General features: G+C 40.0%; 1 protein-coding gene across 4 annotated transcripts in view; it reads right to left on the bottom strand.

Annotated features, from left to right (window-relative positions):
* Positions 1–14785, bottom strand: part of RALGAPA2 (Ral GTPase activating protein catalytic subunit alpha 2) — a 341643-nt gene that overhangs the window by 282429 nt on the left and 44429 nt on the right. The window lies entirely within an intron of this gene.

Raw genomic sequence — 14785 nt, 5'->3', positions numbered from 1 at the left:
ATTTCTCAAATGCCAGATTCCCCAGGTTTCTGCTTTTTCATCTTCCACTTCCCCTTTCCATTATCATCATTATTAGTCTCTGGACAAGGACCAGAGTCAGGAAGAAAGATGAACAACAAGGAGGGTAAGACCATGAACATACGGTGGAATAACAAAATGAAATTGCTGCCAAGAATTTCTTGAAATTAATAGCTAAAAATAAGTTTAGGATTGCAGTTCAGAATTCCGCCTTCTTCACCCCCACACATTGGAAGATACAATAAGGAATGAATGTATGATATACAAGAGTATTTGGCTAATAAAAGCAGCTTTAAAAAAAAAAAAACCCAAATGACCTTTTTCCTTTTTTACCACTTTAAAATAAGTTTTGGCAAGTATACTCTTGGGTCATAAGATTCTTTGTATTTTATCTGCAACCACCTTTTTAAGAAATGTAGAAATCCAAAAACTTATCAAAATATATTTCTTGATATTGATAACACATCACTATTTTACCATGAAAAATCCTCATTCTAGGTTAATCTAGGCTAATATTCTAACATTTTGAAAGATGAAGGTAAAAAATGTATATCCAGATCCCCTGGTATATTTCCAGGCAGCTAATCAACTGCCTCCTCCATTTGAGCCAGCCTGAGGTTTTGTTTTCATTTTCTTGTCTTAACTTTCCCCAGGGTCAGTGACATATACCTGTATTATTTCATTTGTTCTCATTTGACAACAATGAACATGTAAGAACATCTACTGAGAAAAGGCACGACAGGTAAATTTCCATCAGACACAGGTGACTTTATTTTTTTTAAAGATTTATTTATTTATTTATTTTTAATTTTATTTTATTATGTTAGTCACCATACAGTAATTAGTTTTGATGTAGTGATCCATGATTCATTGTTTGTGCATAACATCCAGTACTCCAAGCAGTACGTGCCTTCTTTAATACCCATCACCAGGCTAACCCATCCCCCCACCTCCCTCCCCTCTAGAACCCTCAGTTTGTTTCTCAGAGTCCATAGTCTCTCATGGTTCATCTCCCCTTCCGATTTCCCCCCCTTCATTTTTCCCTTCCTTCTCCTAATGTCAGACGCAGGTGACTTTAAATGACACCGATTCCTTGCTCTGCCCAGATGCTTTTCCACCCACAGCCTTGTGCCGATGGCGCCACCTCACCATCCCTCTCACTGCAAGCACCACCTCCCCACAGAGGCCCTTCTGCACCTTCTTTCTTTCTGGGTGCCACCTCACCACTGCTCTGATGCTTTCTCTACCACCTGTTCTGTCATCTTCCTAGCCCTCACCCCTAGCTGAAGTGATCTTCACGTTCACTCATTTGAAGGCAGTATTCCCTCCCCCAGAGTGTAAGCCCCACAAGAACAAGAACACCTCTGTCTTTTCTCTGAAGCGTCCCCAGAACCAAGAGCACGGCTGGCACACAGCATGTGCTCAAATAAATACTCAGTAGAAGAATTATGCATGCTTTTTACTTGTAGAACTGTTTTGAGTATTACAAGTGGAGCACTGTGCAGTCACTGAACAGGTTCCAGCTGGAGTGGAATTTAAGATGGCTGAGAAGAGAGGCAGAGATATCAATGAAGAGGCAATGGTAGCACATCAGAGGAACGAAGTGGCCTGGACAAAGGTCAGCAAGATAAAGAGAAGCATATAATGGTGGTATCTAGGAGGTAAAACTGTCAAGACGGTGGTCAGAGTAGTTGTGGTGAATGGAGGACTCAAGAATGACTCCCCAGTGGCTCAGCAGATGGCAATACTTCTATCTAAGATATCAAATCCAGAAGGAATCCCAGAACTGAAGCATGTCAAGTTTGGTTCTGGACATCCTGGAATTGGAGGTGTCAACAGACTTCTTCGAGGAGATGTTCTAGGCAATTATATATAGGGGCCTGGAGGGCAGAAGCAGGATTTGGATGGTAACAGAACACAAGTAGCAGCTGAAGATAATGTGTGTATAAGATCCCTCTGAGACGGCTTAAAAGGAGATGAAATGAAACCCTAGAGATACCGGTATGTTGAAATTCTCCGAAGACAACAAGGATGAAGAAGGAAGGGGCACCTGGGTGGCTCAGTCCGTTAAGCATCTGCCTTCGGTTCAGGTCATGATCCCAGGGTCCTGGGATCGAGCCAACATCGGGCTCCCTGCTCAGCAGGGAGTCTGCTTCTCCCTCTCCCTCTGCTCTTACCCTTGCTTGTGCTCTCTCTCTTTAAGTAAATAAAATCTTTTAAAAATAGGATGAAGAAAGAAGAGCAGAAGCTGGAGACAAGTATGCACAGGTCAAAGAAAAAATTTTCAATGTGCCAGGTGTTTGCACATTTATTTGTCTTGGAGATTAAAAATACTTATGACTATTTATATGTACACTTAGTTAGAAAAAGTTAAAATATGCTGGAAAATATAAGAAAACTGATGCAAATGAAAATATAAGAAAAGTGATTTCAGTACTGAATCAAGTGAATGCAACATTTTTTTTTAAAGATTTTATTTATTTATTTAACAGAGAGAGAGAGAGAGAGAGAGAGCGAGAGCTGGAACACAAGCAGAGGGAGTTGGAGAGGGAGAAGCAGGCTTCCCGCCAAGCAGGGAGCCCGATGCGGGGCTTGATCCCAGGACCCTGGGATCATGACCTGAGCCGAAGGCAGACACTTAATGACTGAGCCACCCAGGTGCCCAAATGAACTCAACATTATCTGTTGCCTGAAGAACCCATAACTTTTGTCAGCCAGACATCAAACACCAGGCAGGATTGATCAATCTATAAACTGTGCAGAGGCAAGTAAATGGCTCTTTGAGGGAAAAAATCAAGTAGGTTTTCACCTTGCAATATACACCAACATGTGTATTAGATGAATAATATACAGAAGGAAGTAAGGGTAAAAACCAGGTTATGTTTTAAGTTTCATTACAGTAAAAGGGAATCAGAAGAAGAAAAATTAAGTCTGTTCTCTCTGGAATATTTTAATAAGAACCCATGCAAGCACTGTCCTACCAACAGAATGTACACCTCAGCATGCCCATGAGCTGCAGATGAGGACACAGACAGGAGTATAGGACCCAGAGAGCTGTCTATAGATTATGGGAAATCATCACAAGCAAAGAGAAAATCAACAACTCTGGACCTGAGAAGAAGGACCAGGGTCTCAGCAGTCAGGCTGCCACGGACAAATAAGCAACTCTAGAGCCCAGAAAAATCATGGTCTGGAGATGGGCGAGGAAGTTTCCAGACTAAAGAGAGAAAGATGGCCTCCATTCACATCTAAGTCTTATGGTTCTAACTCATACTTCCCTTCACTGAAAAATTTATTACAGAGGCTAGTTCGGTATGTTTGATAACAGATGAATAATGGTCATTGCAGGCTGAGTTCTCTGAGGATGGACACTGTGGAGTTAGGAGTGCCCTGGTTTACTGGAAAGGAATTCTGTGGAAGGGAAATGAGGAAGTAGGAGTGGGCAGGGAGCCTCAGACCACCATAGAGAGCTGAAAGTCTCTGTCAGCTTAGCAGAAGCTCCAGAGCAAAGACGGCGCATTAGAGGGGTCTGGCGTGCCTGAAAATGGCTAGGTTCTCATACCACCACCTTGCTCAGTCACCGGCTGGGGATGAGAAGAGGAGACACACCTCTCTGTCACAATAATCTTCCAATGATTAATTAGAATATTTTCATCATATTAAGAGGCTGAAGTACTAAGAGCAGCGTACCCTACTCCAGGGACAGCATCTCTGCTGGCATCATTTCTTGTCAATGGGCTGCTGTCTCACGTTGACTAAAGCCTAGGCCTGTTGAGTCTTTCTGGTCCTTTTTCTGCCTCCTTCCTTGCAGTTCAGTCTTCCTGAGTGAATGGCACGGCAGTGACTCAGTATCCTACTTTCTCATGCATTCTCCACCAAGGGCACTGGGCGCCCCAGCTGGGCATTCCAGGATCATCTTTTGATCCCATCCTGCCATTTGATTTTAAAACATCGTGTAGAAGATGCTGAGAGAATTACTCCACAGATTCAGGATAGATCTTATATTGGACTAGATGAATGCTTGGCATGCCCACTGTTCTTCAGAGCTTTACTTTAGTAAGGAAACCAATTTGGCACTGAATCATGCTTCTCAGCTTTCCAAAATACTTATGTCTCCTTGATTTGGGTTTATTTTCTTAATGTGCAATAGAGAAAAATGTCTTTTTAATATAAAGAAAACTAAACACAGCAAGATGACGTGTATCTAGACACGTAGATACTGTCTGTCGCCACTACTAGTCTCCAACTTGTTTAGAGATCGGGCCTATGATCATTACCACTTCTGGATAAAAGTTTTCAGATCTATAAAATGGATGGACTTTAAAGACACTCAAAAATAAACTCAATAAGGTTTGGATATGAAACACCATGCCCAAAGTCTGAGTTACTAAAAACATTCCCAAATGGACAGAATCTTACACAACAATTCAAAGGTTGAAACGTCACCCACACTGATGCTTCTTTTTGTACCCAAATATTGCAAGGACCACTTTTTTTATGCGTTAAAGTCTCTGAAGTCAATAAAAATAAAGCCCCACACGACCATCTGTGTCTAAATGCTAAGCCTGTCCCTCAGAAAGTCCCAGATGAAGCCTATCTTTGCTGAGGCAAATATATTATGGCATCTACTGCAGCTGATATTCTAAGCTACACTACTATGAATGCCACATAAGCTATTGACATCTTGTTTGTAGTTTCACTGGAGAGTAAAATAAAAAAAAAATTTCAAGAAAGCCACACAGTGTGAATAAATATTACTTTTCTGAAAAACACATGGTTCTGTTTAATGCTCAGTGCTCAGCTGCATCTATATGGTAATCCATTATAGCACACTTGAAATCAAAATTAGGTATTACTACTGATCAGCACATCAGGGAATCTGTCATTCTTTTAACTGATTATCCATAGTTCTTTTTTCTTCAGAACCTACTGCATGACCAGGAATAATGCGAAATGTAAGCTCGAGTTTATACAAGATGCTATAGTGTACTTTAAAACTGCTGATCTTTGTTTAATTTGTGTGGGAAACATTTTTTTCCCAAATTATTACCAGATGATTGCAACATATCCAAGTAGATTCACACTTAATTTCAATTCCACTTAAAAGGTAGGACGATGAAGAATGAGGACAAGATTACATCCTAACTCATGTCAGGTAATCTACCAAAATAATGGCCAACTAAACTTGTTATGTCCAGAAATAGGGAGCACGGGGTGCAACTCTCCCTGAAACTAGCCACATGACGCAGGGTGCAAGGTAAAGGAAATGCTGACTATGGAAAAAATAGGGAGTTTGGTTTAAAAGAATATTAAGTCTTAGTTACTTGACTTTTTAGTAATAAAAGGTCAGAAAACTTCTGACAACACAGCAGTTGGGTTTAAAGAAAACACCGTGAGTACCCAGGCCACAAGGACAGTCTGGTTTTTCTCTGCAACATTAAGCTCCAGAAGACTGTGTAGTCAATGGCTCACTGTAGGCCAAGCCAAGTAGAATGGGCACCAGAATACCACCCATATGGAGAACAGAAGTCCCAAACTACCAGGTGCTTATGTAAGAATCCAGTACATGATAAAGATAGCTACAGTAAACTATAGCTATTTTAAAAAGCAAACAAAATTCAGAATGATGAAAAAAAAGATTATGATTCAGAAAATATATAGCCAGATTTATATGTTTGAAGCTAAAAGAAAGATATTCTAGAGCTGGAAGTATACCAGCCACATATCTCCCCTCCTCAACATACTAAGCAAATTCACATTCCAGCAAACACAAAGATTAATTAAACAATTCAAAAACAAAGGTGCAGGGGTATAAACACTGTGACAGTGAGCTATATTTATATAATAGGAGCTAATATGGTTATGAAAACTAGAGTAAATCCTCAAAATTATTAACCTAAGAGAAATAACATTCTAAAAATATTATAATAAAACAATCTGGAAACAAAATACTTAAAATAACTGAGAAGTGAGAAGTACAAAAAATATATGGGATTAAAGTAAAAGCATGGGGCCATCATCAAGTACTGCTTTACTCTTGCTATGCCTAATTAGAAGAAAAAAGTTTTGAAAAGTATTTTGCTAATTTAAAGACAATTATTAATAGCACAAATGATCATAGGGCAATGAGGGAAAAGTGAATGGGAAGAAATCAGAGAAGGAGATAAACCATGAGAGACTCTTAACTCTGGGAAACAAACTGTGGGTGGTGGAAAGGGAGGGCCTGAGGGGATGGGGTAACTGAATGATGGGCATTACAGAGGGCACGTGATGTGATGAACACTGGGTGTTATAAACAACTAATGAATCACTGAACACTACATAAAAAACTAATGATGTGCTATATGTTGGCTAATTGAATTTAAATTAAAAATAAATAAATAAATTTGCATTCTAAAAAATACTAATAAAGATAATTATTGGAAGGATAGAAAATAGAAAGTATATTTTCCAAATCACAAAGTATATTCCATAAAGTGAAAGTAACCCCTCCCTCAAAAAACAGAAGTAGAAGAAAAACCAAAAATGTTGATTATCACACACAAAAAATCATAAATACAAACAGGTTAAATTCCTCTACCAAAGACCAAGTCAGTCAGAACTGGCTTTCAAAGGCAGAAAGATTTAATAATAAAGTACAGAAAATGACATTTCAGGCATGCATGGGCACAAACACACAGCAAAGTAGTATTAATATCAAGTGAAAAGGCTTTAAGGGGGACAAAGGGAATCATTTCAAATAGATTAAAAATGTAATTCCACAATTTAGTGATAATATGAACCTTTAGGCAACCAAGAACATAGCATGAAAATAAAACAAAAAAGTACATGAAAATAAAAGAAATGCAGTAACTGAGGGGAAATAACATTTATCATAGGAGATTTTAATACACTTTATCTTTGACAGATAAAAGAGGCCATAGAGTACAATACAACATCTTTGAATATAGTTAAGAGTGGTTTAATATATATGTAGAGAGACAAAATTTCACTTCACAGATTCTAACATTAACAAAAATTTACCAAAAGTTATTTTTCTAAGCCATGTGAATAAACCCTCAAAGTAGGAGCTGCAGAAGTCACAAGTAAACTCAATGCACTGCACGTCCACCTTTGAGAGTTTAAACTAAAAAAATTTGCAAGTTCTTGAGAGATTTTGTTCTTGTGAGCAACCATCAAGTTAAAAAAAAAACACCCATAATTACAGACTAAAGATTATCAACAATGTGAATGCTATAGAACAAAAATCGGTCAAAGCTGAAAAAGAGGCAAATCTGTAGAGTTTAATTTTCTGTAATACCAGAATGAAATAAACAAAAATAAGCTTAAACTCAAAAAGTTTATAGAAGGTGATTTAAGGAAGAAATCAATATAAAAGAAAAGAAAAACAAATTTCATAACAACAAAAGCATCTCTAAGTGCTGCAAATCACTAAGCTATAGATGGGGATTTGAACTGGTAGTAGTGTAAGTAATTAAAACAAATTTCCTTTAAATCAACTGTTTATTTGACTCATTAATAAGTATTCTTAAGTGTCCCTTTTATGCCAGGTACCATGTGAGGGATTGGAGATAAAAGTGACATAGGACACTGTTCCTGCTCTAAAAATGATAGCCCTAAGGGGGAAAGGCAAGAACATCAGAGATGTCAGTACATGCACAAGGAAGTGAGTAGAGACAAGGCACACTTCCAAAGGGAGATCACCTTTGAACTGAATCCTGAAGAATACACAGGAGTAAGCCAAGCAGTGGAGTACATTTTAGGCAGACTAAGAAGTAGCAGGAAAAAAACAAAAACCAAAAACCCTGCTGCTTTGTTGTCAGTAAGAGCAAAAGTAAGGTGGGTGACAAGGGATGGAGCGCAGGCAAAGGCCAGATCAGGAAGGGCTTTGAACATCTTGGCAGGGAGTTCAGTCTTCATCTTAAAGGCCAAGGGAATCAGAATTACATTATACAAAGAGCAATTCAGGTGGGTGAGGGAGACAGAAGGGGCAGAAGATCACAGACCAAAAGACTAGTTATCAGGATACTCCAGTAGGAGGGAAGACTGAAGCTCTGAACAAAGGCTAAGACAGTGGGGAAAAAGAGGGTTATTTAAGAGCACCAGCATGAGATGTACAGAACCATGGAGTGGAGAAAAGTACTATCAATATCGATCAAAATAGACAGATACAAATAGGAAACCATTTTCATTATATTAAAAATGCAATATTCGAAAACATGGAAGTGTAGGCACCAAGGTTATTTTTTTTAAGATTTTATTTATTTATTTGAGAGAGAGAATGAGAGACAGAGAGCACGAGAGGGAAGAGGGTCAGAGGGAGAAGCAGACCCCCCGCTGAGCAGGGAGAGCCCGATGTGGGACTCGATCCCAGGACTCCAGGATCATGACCTGAGCCAAAGGCAGTCGCTTAACCAACTGAGCCACCCAGGCGCCCCTGTAAGAGGTTATTTTTTCACTTTGCTTGAGATCATGCAAAGGTCTAATATCTTTTTAACGAAAATCAAATTTCACTAGACTTTATTTTTAATGAGCAACTATCCAGAGACCTTCACAAATCCTCGAATTAGTAGCATATAATTCTACCCTCAATATATGGTTTTGCTCTGAATAAAGCACTCACTAAAACAAATTCAAGAAGAGTCTTCTTTTCACACAAGGATCTTACATGGGAAATCTCAATCATAAGCAAACATGCCATACTTTCCTTCATTTCATACAAGCTTCTATTTTCTGGCTAAAAACTGTATTTGTCAGGTCTTTTCAATTTTGGCGCCAGCACAACCAGTTAGCAGTCTTTTCTGTGCCATTTTGTAACAAAATAAAACAAAAATATCACTTCCAGAGAGTTTCCAGGTAAGTAATAAGTAGAGAATTAACAATCCTCAGTGAGATGCCACCTTGTGGTTCCCACCATCCCAGAAACTTAAGAGGATTTAAATGCTTGCCTCAACACAATTAGAAAGTGTCGCAGAGGGGTGCCTGGGTGGCTCAGTCAGTTAAGCATCTGCCTTCAGTTCAGGTCATGATGCCAGGGTCCTGGGATCAAGCACCACATGGGGCTCCCTGCTTGGCTGAGAGCCTGCTTCTCCCTCTGCCTCTCCCCCTCCTTTTGTCTATCCATCTGCCTCATGCACTTTCTCTCTCTCAAATAAGTAAGTAAAATCTTAAAAAAAAAAAAAAAAAGAAAGAAAGAAAAAGAAAAGGAGAAGAAAGTGTCACAGACCTGCAATTGGCCCAAGACTGGCCACTCCGCCAAGTTCACTCAGCGAATGCCCAGGTCTGCAAGAACAGCTGGTGCACTGCATGCAGACTTCAAGCCAGACTCTCATTCCAACCTGGCCAGTGTCACAAGCACATCAAACACTAGGTGTCACTCTGTAACAGACACCACACTACACATTCAAACAAAACAAGCCATCGAAAATTTACAGCATATGTTTGTACAACTCTCTCCTGAATTTATAAAAAAGAAACCAACTCATCCAAATCATGTTAACACACTAATTTAAATCAATTTAAAGGGAGAGAAAAAAACTCTTTACATATCTTCTGCTCTTCTACCAACAAATACAACATGCTATTGTGAATTTTCCACATATTTAGCCCTGATGCCATTTCTACCATCTGCCCCTTAAAGGGTTCTTGGAAGTATCTGCTAGTGCTGCCTTTCAGTGGACCTGTTCTGAGGGTGTCAGTTACCAACGAGTCAAGCAGCACACTATGTGAGAGGGGCTGGCATGCCAGGAAGCTCAGGGCATCTGGGCTGCAACAGATAATCACCAGAATGTAATTTCAGACTTCCACAAACATGTCTCCGGTTTCCCTTTCCCCAAGGTGAATTGAGTAATTCAGTATATCCTGTTGGGTCAATCCCAAGTTTCTCACCTGTAAGTTTCAAGGCATAAAGAAAACTGTAGACTTAAATATTAAATTTTCAAGTTAAAACATCCATTGAAAATGGCTCCTTTCAACTCAGACATTTGTAGTTTAATTCAAATTATTAACATGCTGTAATAAAATAATCAAATTTTAACCACAAACAATGCATTCAAAGAATCCCCAGAAAGGACTGGGGATTATATTTTGTTTCCATCTTCCCATTTGCAGAGATCATAAACATTTCATGATTCAAAGTGGACAGCAGTATAACCACAGGCTATAGAAATGAAAGGCCTGGGGCCTATTTTTTATTATTCTCCCAGTATCCATTATAGGGCACAGAATGGAGGAGTGATTTCTGAGCTAACTCACCACCGCAAGGAACATGTGAGACAAATGAGAAAGCGCACGACTAGCCATCCGGGCCTCTACTGTGATCCCTGCACAGGGGCCTCAAGGATTATCATGAAGCAGATCACACTATACCATAACAATACTGCTATCATCTGGAGTTGTTCCCAATCAAGGGCTCAACATTAATAAAAACAAGTATGACTAATGCTATGAAGCCAGAACAATTACATACATACCTCTCTTATCATTTAAAATACATATAACGCAATAAAATATGTCATAAAAAAGTGACCTAACATTCTGGTCAGGACAACCAGTGGCACTGATTTTGCTCACCAATTGGAATTCAGGACAGTTTTGGGGATTGGAGATGGGTGTCTCTACTGGCTCAGTTCTTTTTAAAATGTTCTCCATGGAATGTGAACTAACACTAGGTTTGTTTTGTTGTTTGTTTTTTTTCCCCAATTGCAATCAGTCATTTAGAATTATTGCAGTGACCCAGGAGCTGCATTTAAAGTTGGCATCATTCTTTTAAAAGAAAAAAAAATCCATGGAAGTATCAAAATATTTGAAATCCTCAATAAGGACTTAAATTCCAAGGATTTAAGAAGAATCTGTTTTTCTTGTTCATTTTATTTGTTCTTGTCCCTCCTCCACTCAATAACAGTAAAGTGGTCCTTGTGGAAAAAAGAATAAAAAGCAGTAACAACATGAGAGGTTTGTGGAAGGAAGTCCTTCACTCAGCATGAGAAGGAAGGAGTAGCGTGGAAGTATGTTTGCACACTGGACCGTCTGAAATAAGTCATAACAAATAAAGCAAAGGAAAGCAGGGGCTGTGGAAACCAGTTAGTTGCAAAACTACAATTCTGCTGTCTTGCTATGTGGTATTTGCTCGTAAGAAAAGGTGTCAGCCGTTATATAAAGAAAGCAAAAGGATTGTGACTTAATCCTGCTGGATACCTGCCCTGAATGAGCTGGTCTGTCTATGATTCAGTCTAAGCTTTTCCACTGAACCCCTGCAGGAGCTTCGGATTCATTTTCATTGGCAAAGAGTTATAAAAGATATGCAGTTCCACCAAAGGAAGAAGAAAGAAGGTGGGGGAAGGAAAATGAGGTGGGGGGAGGTTGAGGGGGAGAAATGGAAACAAACATCTCAGAATTATTTGTAATCCTATTATATTCATAATCCTAGTTTTTCTTCAGGAAATGTTTTTGTTATTAATATCTGAGGTAGGATGATGCTATTAAGTGTGAAAATTATAATTTCCATCTATATTGGAAAAAATATCAAAACTCAAATTACTGACAGCAAATACAAAGCAACTGTACAGAGAGTGAAAACCAGCCATTCATTTTACCTTCTTTTGCACAACTCTGGGCACTGCACTGGATCCAGTTATGTTACTATTATCAGAAAAGCTAGTAAAAATCTTTTCCCCCTATTTTGAGGAAAAGAATTAGAGGCTAAACCCACTATCTATATAAGCTCATTTGGAGCAATAAAGAACAAGAGAACCAGTGTTGAATTCCATTAAAGTAAGACAGCTTCCACTACAGCCCTGGATTCACTGCCAGTCCATTATGACTCCCAAACTAACTACACCCAGCAAGACTCTGTATGCATGAGTCCTGCCTCCAATCCAGCATTACCTCCACACCACACAGAGGGAAGGGAGATGGTAGGTAGGAGGCCTACAGTAAATTTCAAACAACCAACTTCATCTTCAATAGTAAAGGAGAAACAAACACTAGTGACCATAGTCTATCCCCCTTCCTCTGTGTGCCCCTGAAGAAGCCCCCAGATCATCGGCACTCTTTGGGTGGCTCACCTGCTACGGTTTGCCCCTAGCACCCATGCCTCTCCGACCTGAATCTCCCCCACCAAAACAAGGCAGGAGGAGAAACAGAATACATCTTCCTGAAATGACACTTTTTTTTTTTAAGATTTTATTTATTTATTTGACAGAGAAAGACACAGTGAGAGAGGGAACACAAGCAGGGGGAGTGGGAGAGGAAGAAGCAGGCTCTCCGCTGAGCAGGGAGCCCGATGCGGGGCTCGATCCCAGGACCCTGGGATCATGACCTGAGCCGAAGGCAGACGCTTAATGACTGAGCCACCCAGGCGCCCCCTGAAATGACACTCAAGTGTTTTCTTTATCTTGGGGTGAGGCGAGTGAGTACAGAGAAGATGGGAGCTGTGCTGGAGATGAAGTACTACTTAATTTGACCCTTATTTAAAGTATTATTTTCATCCTAAAACAAGCATGAAAAGAATAGAATGAATTTGTGTGTGGCTTTTCAATTTTATGTTTGCGTAGGCCACTTTGGAACCATGCTTCCCCCCAGCCAAGGGCACTTTGGTAACAAAGCCTGAGAAGCCCAGGGAAACCATGTCAGTAAAACCCTAAACCTTAAGTCCCCTGCCCTACGAGGACACAAATGCTGAGGATTTAACCAACTGTTTAGCAAAGAGAAATAAGGTAACAAGGCTCTGCTGATAGACTATCAAGCTTCTCTGTCCAATGAGTAGCTACTAGGCACATGAGGCTATTTAATTTTAAAATTTAAATCAAAGGAAATTATTTAAAATTAAAACTTCAGTCACAAGAGCCACATTTCAAGCACTGAACAGCCCATGTGGCTAGTGGTTACCTAATTGGATAGACAGCACCAACACAGAACATTCCCATCATTCCAGAGAGTTCTATTGAACAGAGCTGCCCTAGAGAAAAAGCAACTGAGATGTTTAAATCTGCAAAGGCTAGTCAGAGTCAAGTTGATTTAGTACTTAAAACTAAACAGAAGGATGAAATTAAATTTCATTCTAAAAGACTTGCCTGTGAACTTCCTGATTTGTAGTATTATGGGTTGGCAGAGCTTCAAGAGACCTCAGGGCTATCCAGTCCCACTCCTTCACCTTACAGACATGGAAGCCAAGGTAAAGAAAGGGCGAGTACCCACCTCAAGGCCACACAGCTCAGCAGGATCAATGCCTGATCTAAAGCTACCTTCTTCCTATTTCTTTTATCCAGAGAGTTTTAGGTGAGGAAGGAAAATGTTAACATAAAAAAAACAAATAACCCCATGGGAGATAAGATGAGAATTTAAGAGGCTTTAATCTCACAATAAATATAAACAGGTGCAAATCACAGCGGGGGCGGGGGGGGGGTGCTACAAAGAATTATACGTAATGGTTGCTGGCCTCAGGAACTTTACAGTCTCATTAGGAAGCTAAGGCACAGCCGCCTTCAGGGAAAACTATGAACATCCAGCTATAATGAAATGGTAACACGGGAGTGTATTATACAAGTTCACAGAAAAAAATGGGCACCTCTAGCTGGAGTTGCCAGAAGAAATCAATGGGTCTGAACAGAGCTGGAAAGTATGGGCCAGAGGATGAGGAGAGCAAAGGGCAGTTCCCGAAAAAAGAATTGCATAAACCAAGAGGCAGGAGTAAAACTATGCAAAAAGAGGTAAAGGGGCAGTAAGCAAAGCAGTGTGTGTATGAGAGAGCACTTCCACAGAACAACACCCCCAACAACATGTGGAAGAAAAACATGCAGGGACCCTGCAGAGGCTCATGTTAGCCCAGCTCAGGCCACACTATAAGAAGCTATAAAGAACCTGTGCAGGTCTCTAGGAAGGAAAAAACAGGGCTTATTTAATCTGGTGGGGTAATTTGGATAAATCTAAAACTAAGGAATCTAGAAGTCAAATGTCCTGTATATCTGTGATGTCTAACTCTATGATCTTTGAAAAATAGATGAATGAGTAGCATTCGGAGGTCAGAACATGTGTAAGCCTTGAAATTAAACCTCTTCTGTTAATGTATATTTTAATTGGGGTGAGGGGGTGGGGGAAAGGAAATGCCTTGCTATCAAATTCTAGAATTTCCTTAAGCATAAATGAATAACTCCAAATGACTGCATTTCTGTACCAAAGGGAAATGGCATAGGACATGGCAGACAGCTTGAAACAACATCTCTGTATTAACTATATGCTCTCATTTTCTGTATTCTTGATGCTCTAACATCTGGGACCTTGCTGACCTCAGAGAGACTGCCCCTTCCAGGGTTAGCCAAGTCATACACACAGTACCTGCTAACATGCCTTTGATGGGCAAACCAACCAAACCAAAATCCATTCCCACAACCACCTTCTTTTATGGGCTCTCAAGACTTGGGTCACTATCCTCCTGCTCAAATCACCTGGGGACTAGGTACTAGACCATTAGGGGCCCCCTCTACAGCCCAGAGCCTGCCAAAATTATTCAAACTATCCAATCCTAAACCTGCTTAGCTTGCTTGCCTTGCCTTGCCCATTCCTTCCCTCAAAAGCCACAATGAAGACTCCCACCCTCGGTTCCCCTCTCTCTGCTTGCTCTCTGTGTGCTCTCTGGTATCTCTCTTCATAGCCCTGCTGGCAGGCCATGCTTCCTGTTTCTATCATACTCCTGTGAGTACAATAAATATTTCTTCCTTTATGGCAACCATTGTCATGTCTGTGTGCCTGTCTTACCACATCTGATTAA

The sequence above is a fragment of the Eumetopias jubatus genome, unplaced genomic scaffold (genome assembly GCF_037043125.1).
Source record: "Eumetopias jubatus isolate StellerSeaLion01/CBP00866 unplaced genomic scaffold, mEumJub1_p1.0 scaffold_9, whole genome shotgun sequence".
Lineage (NCBI taxonomy): Eukaryota > Metazoa > Chordata > Mammalia > Carnivora > Otariidae > Eumetopias > Eumetopias jubatus.
This window is presented reverse-complemented; position numbering and strand designations above follow the sequence as displayed.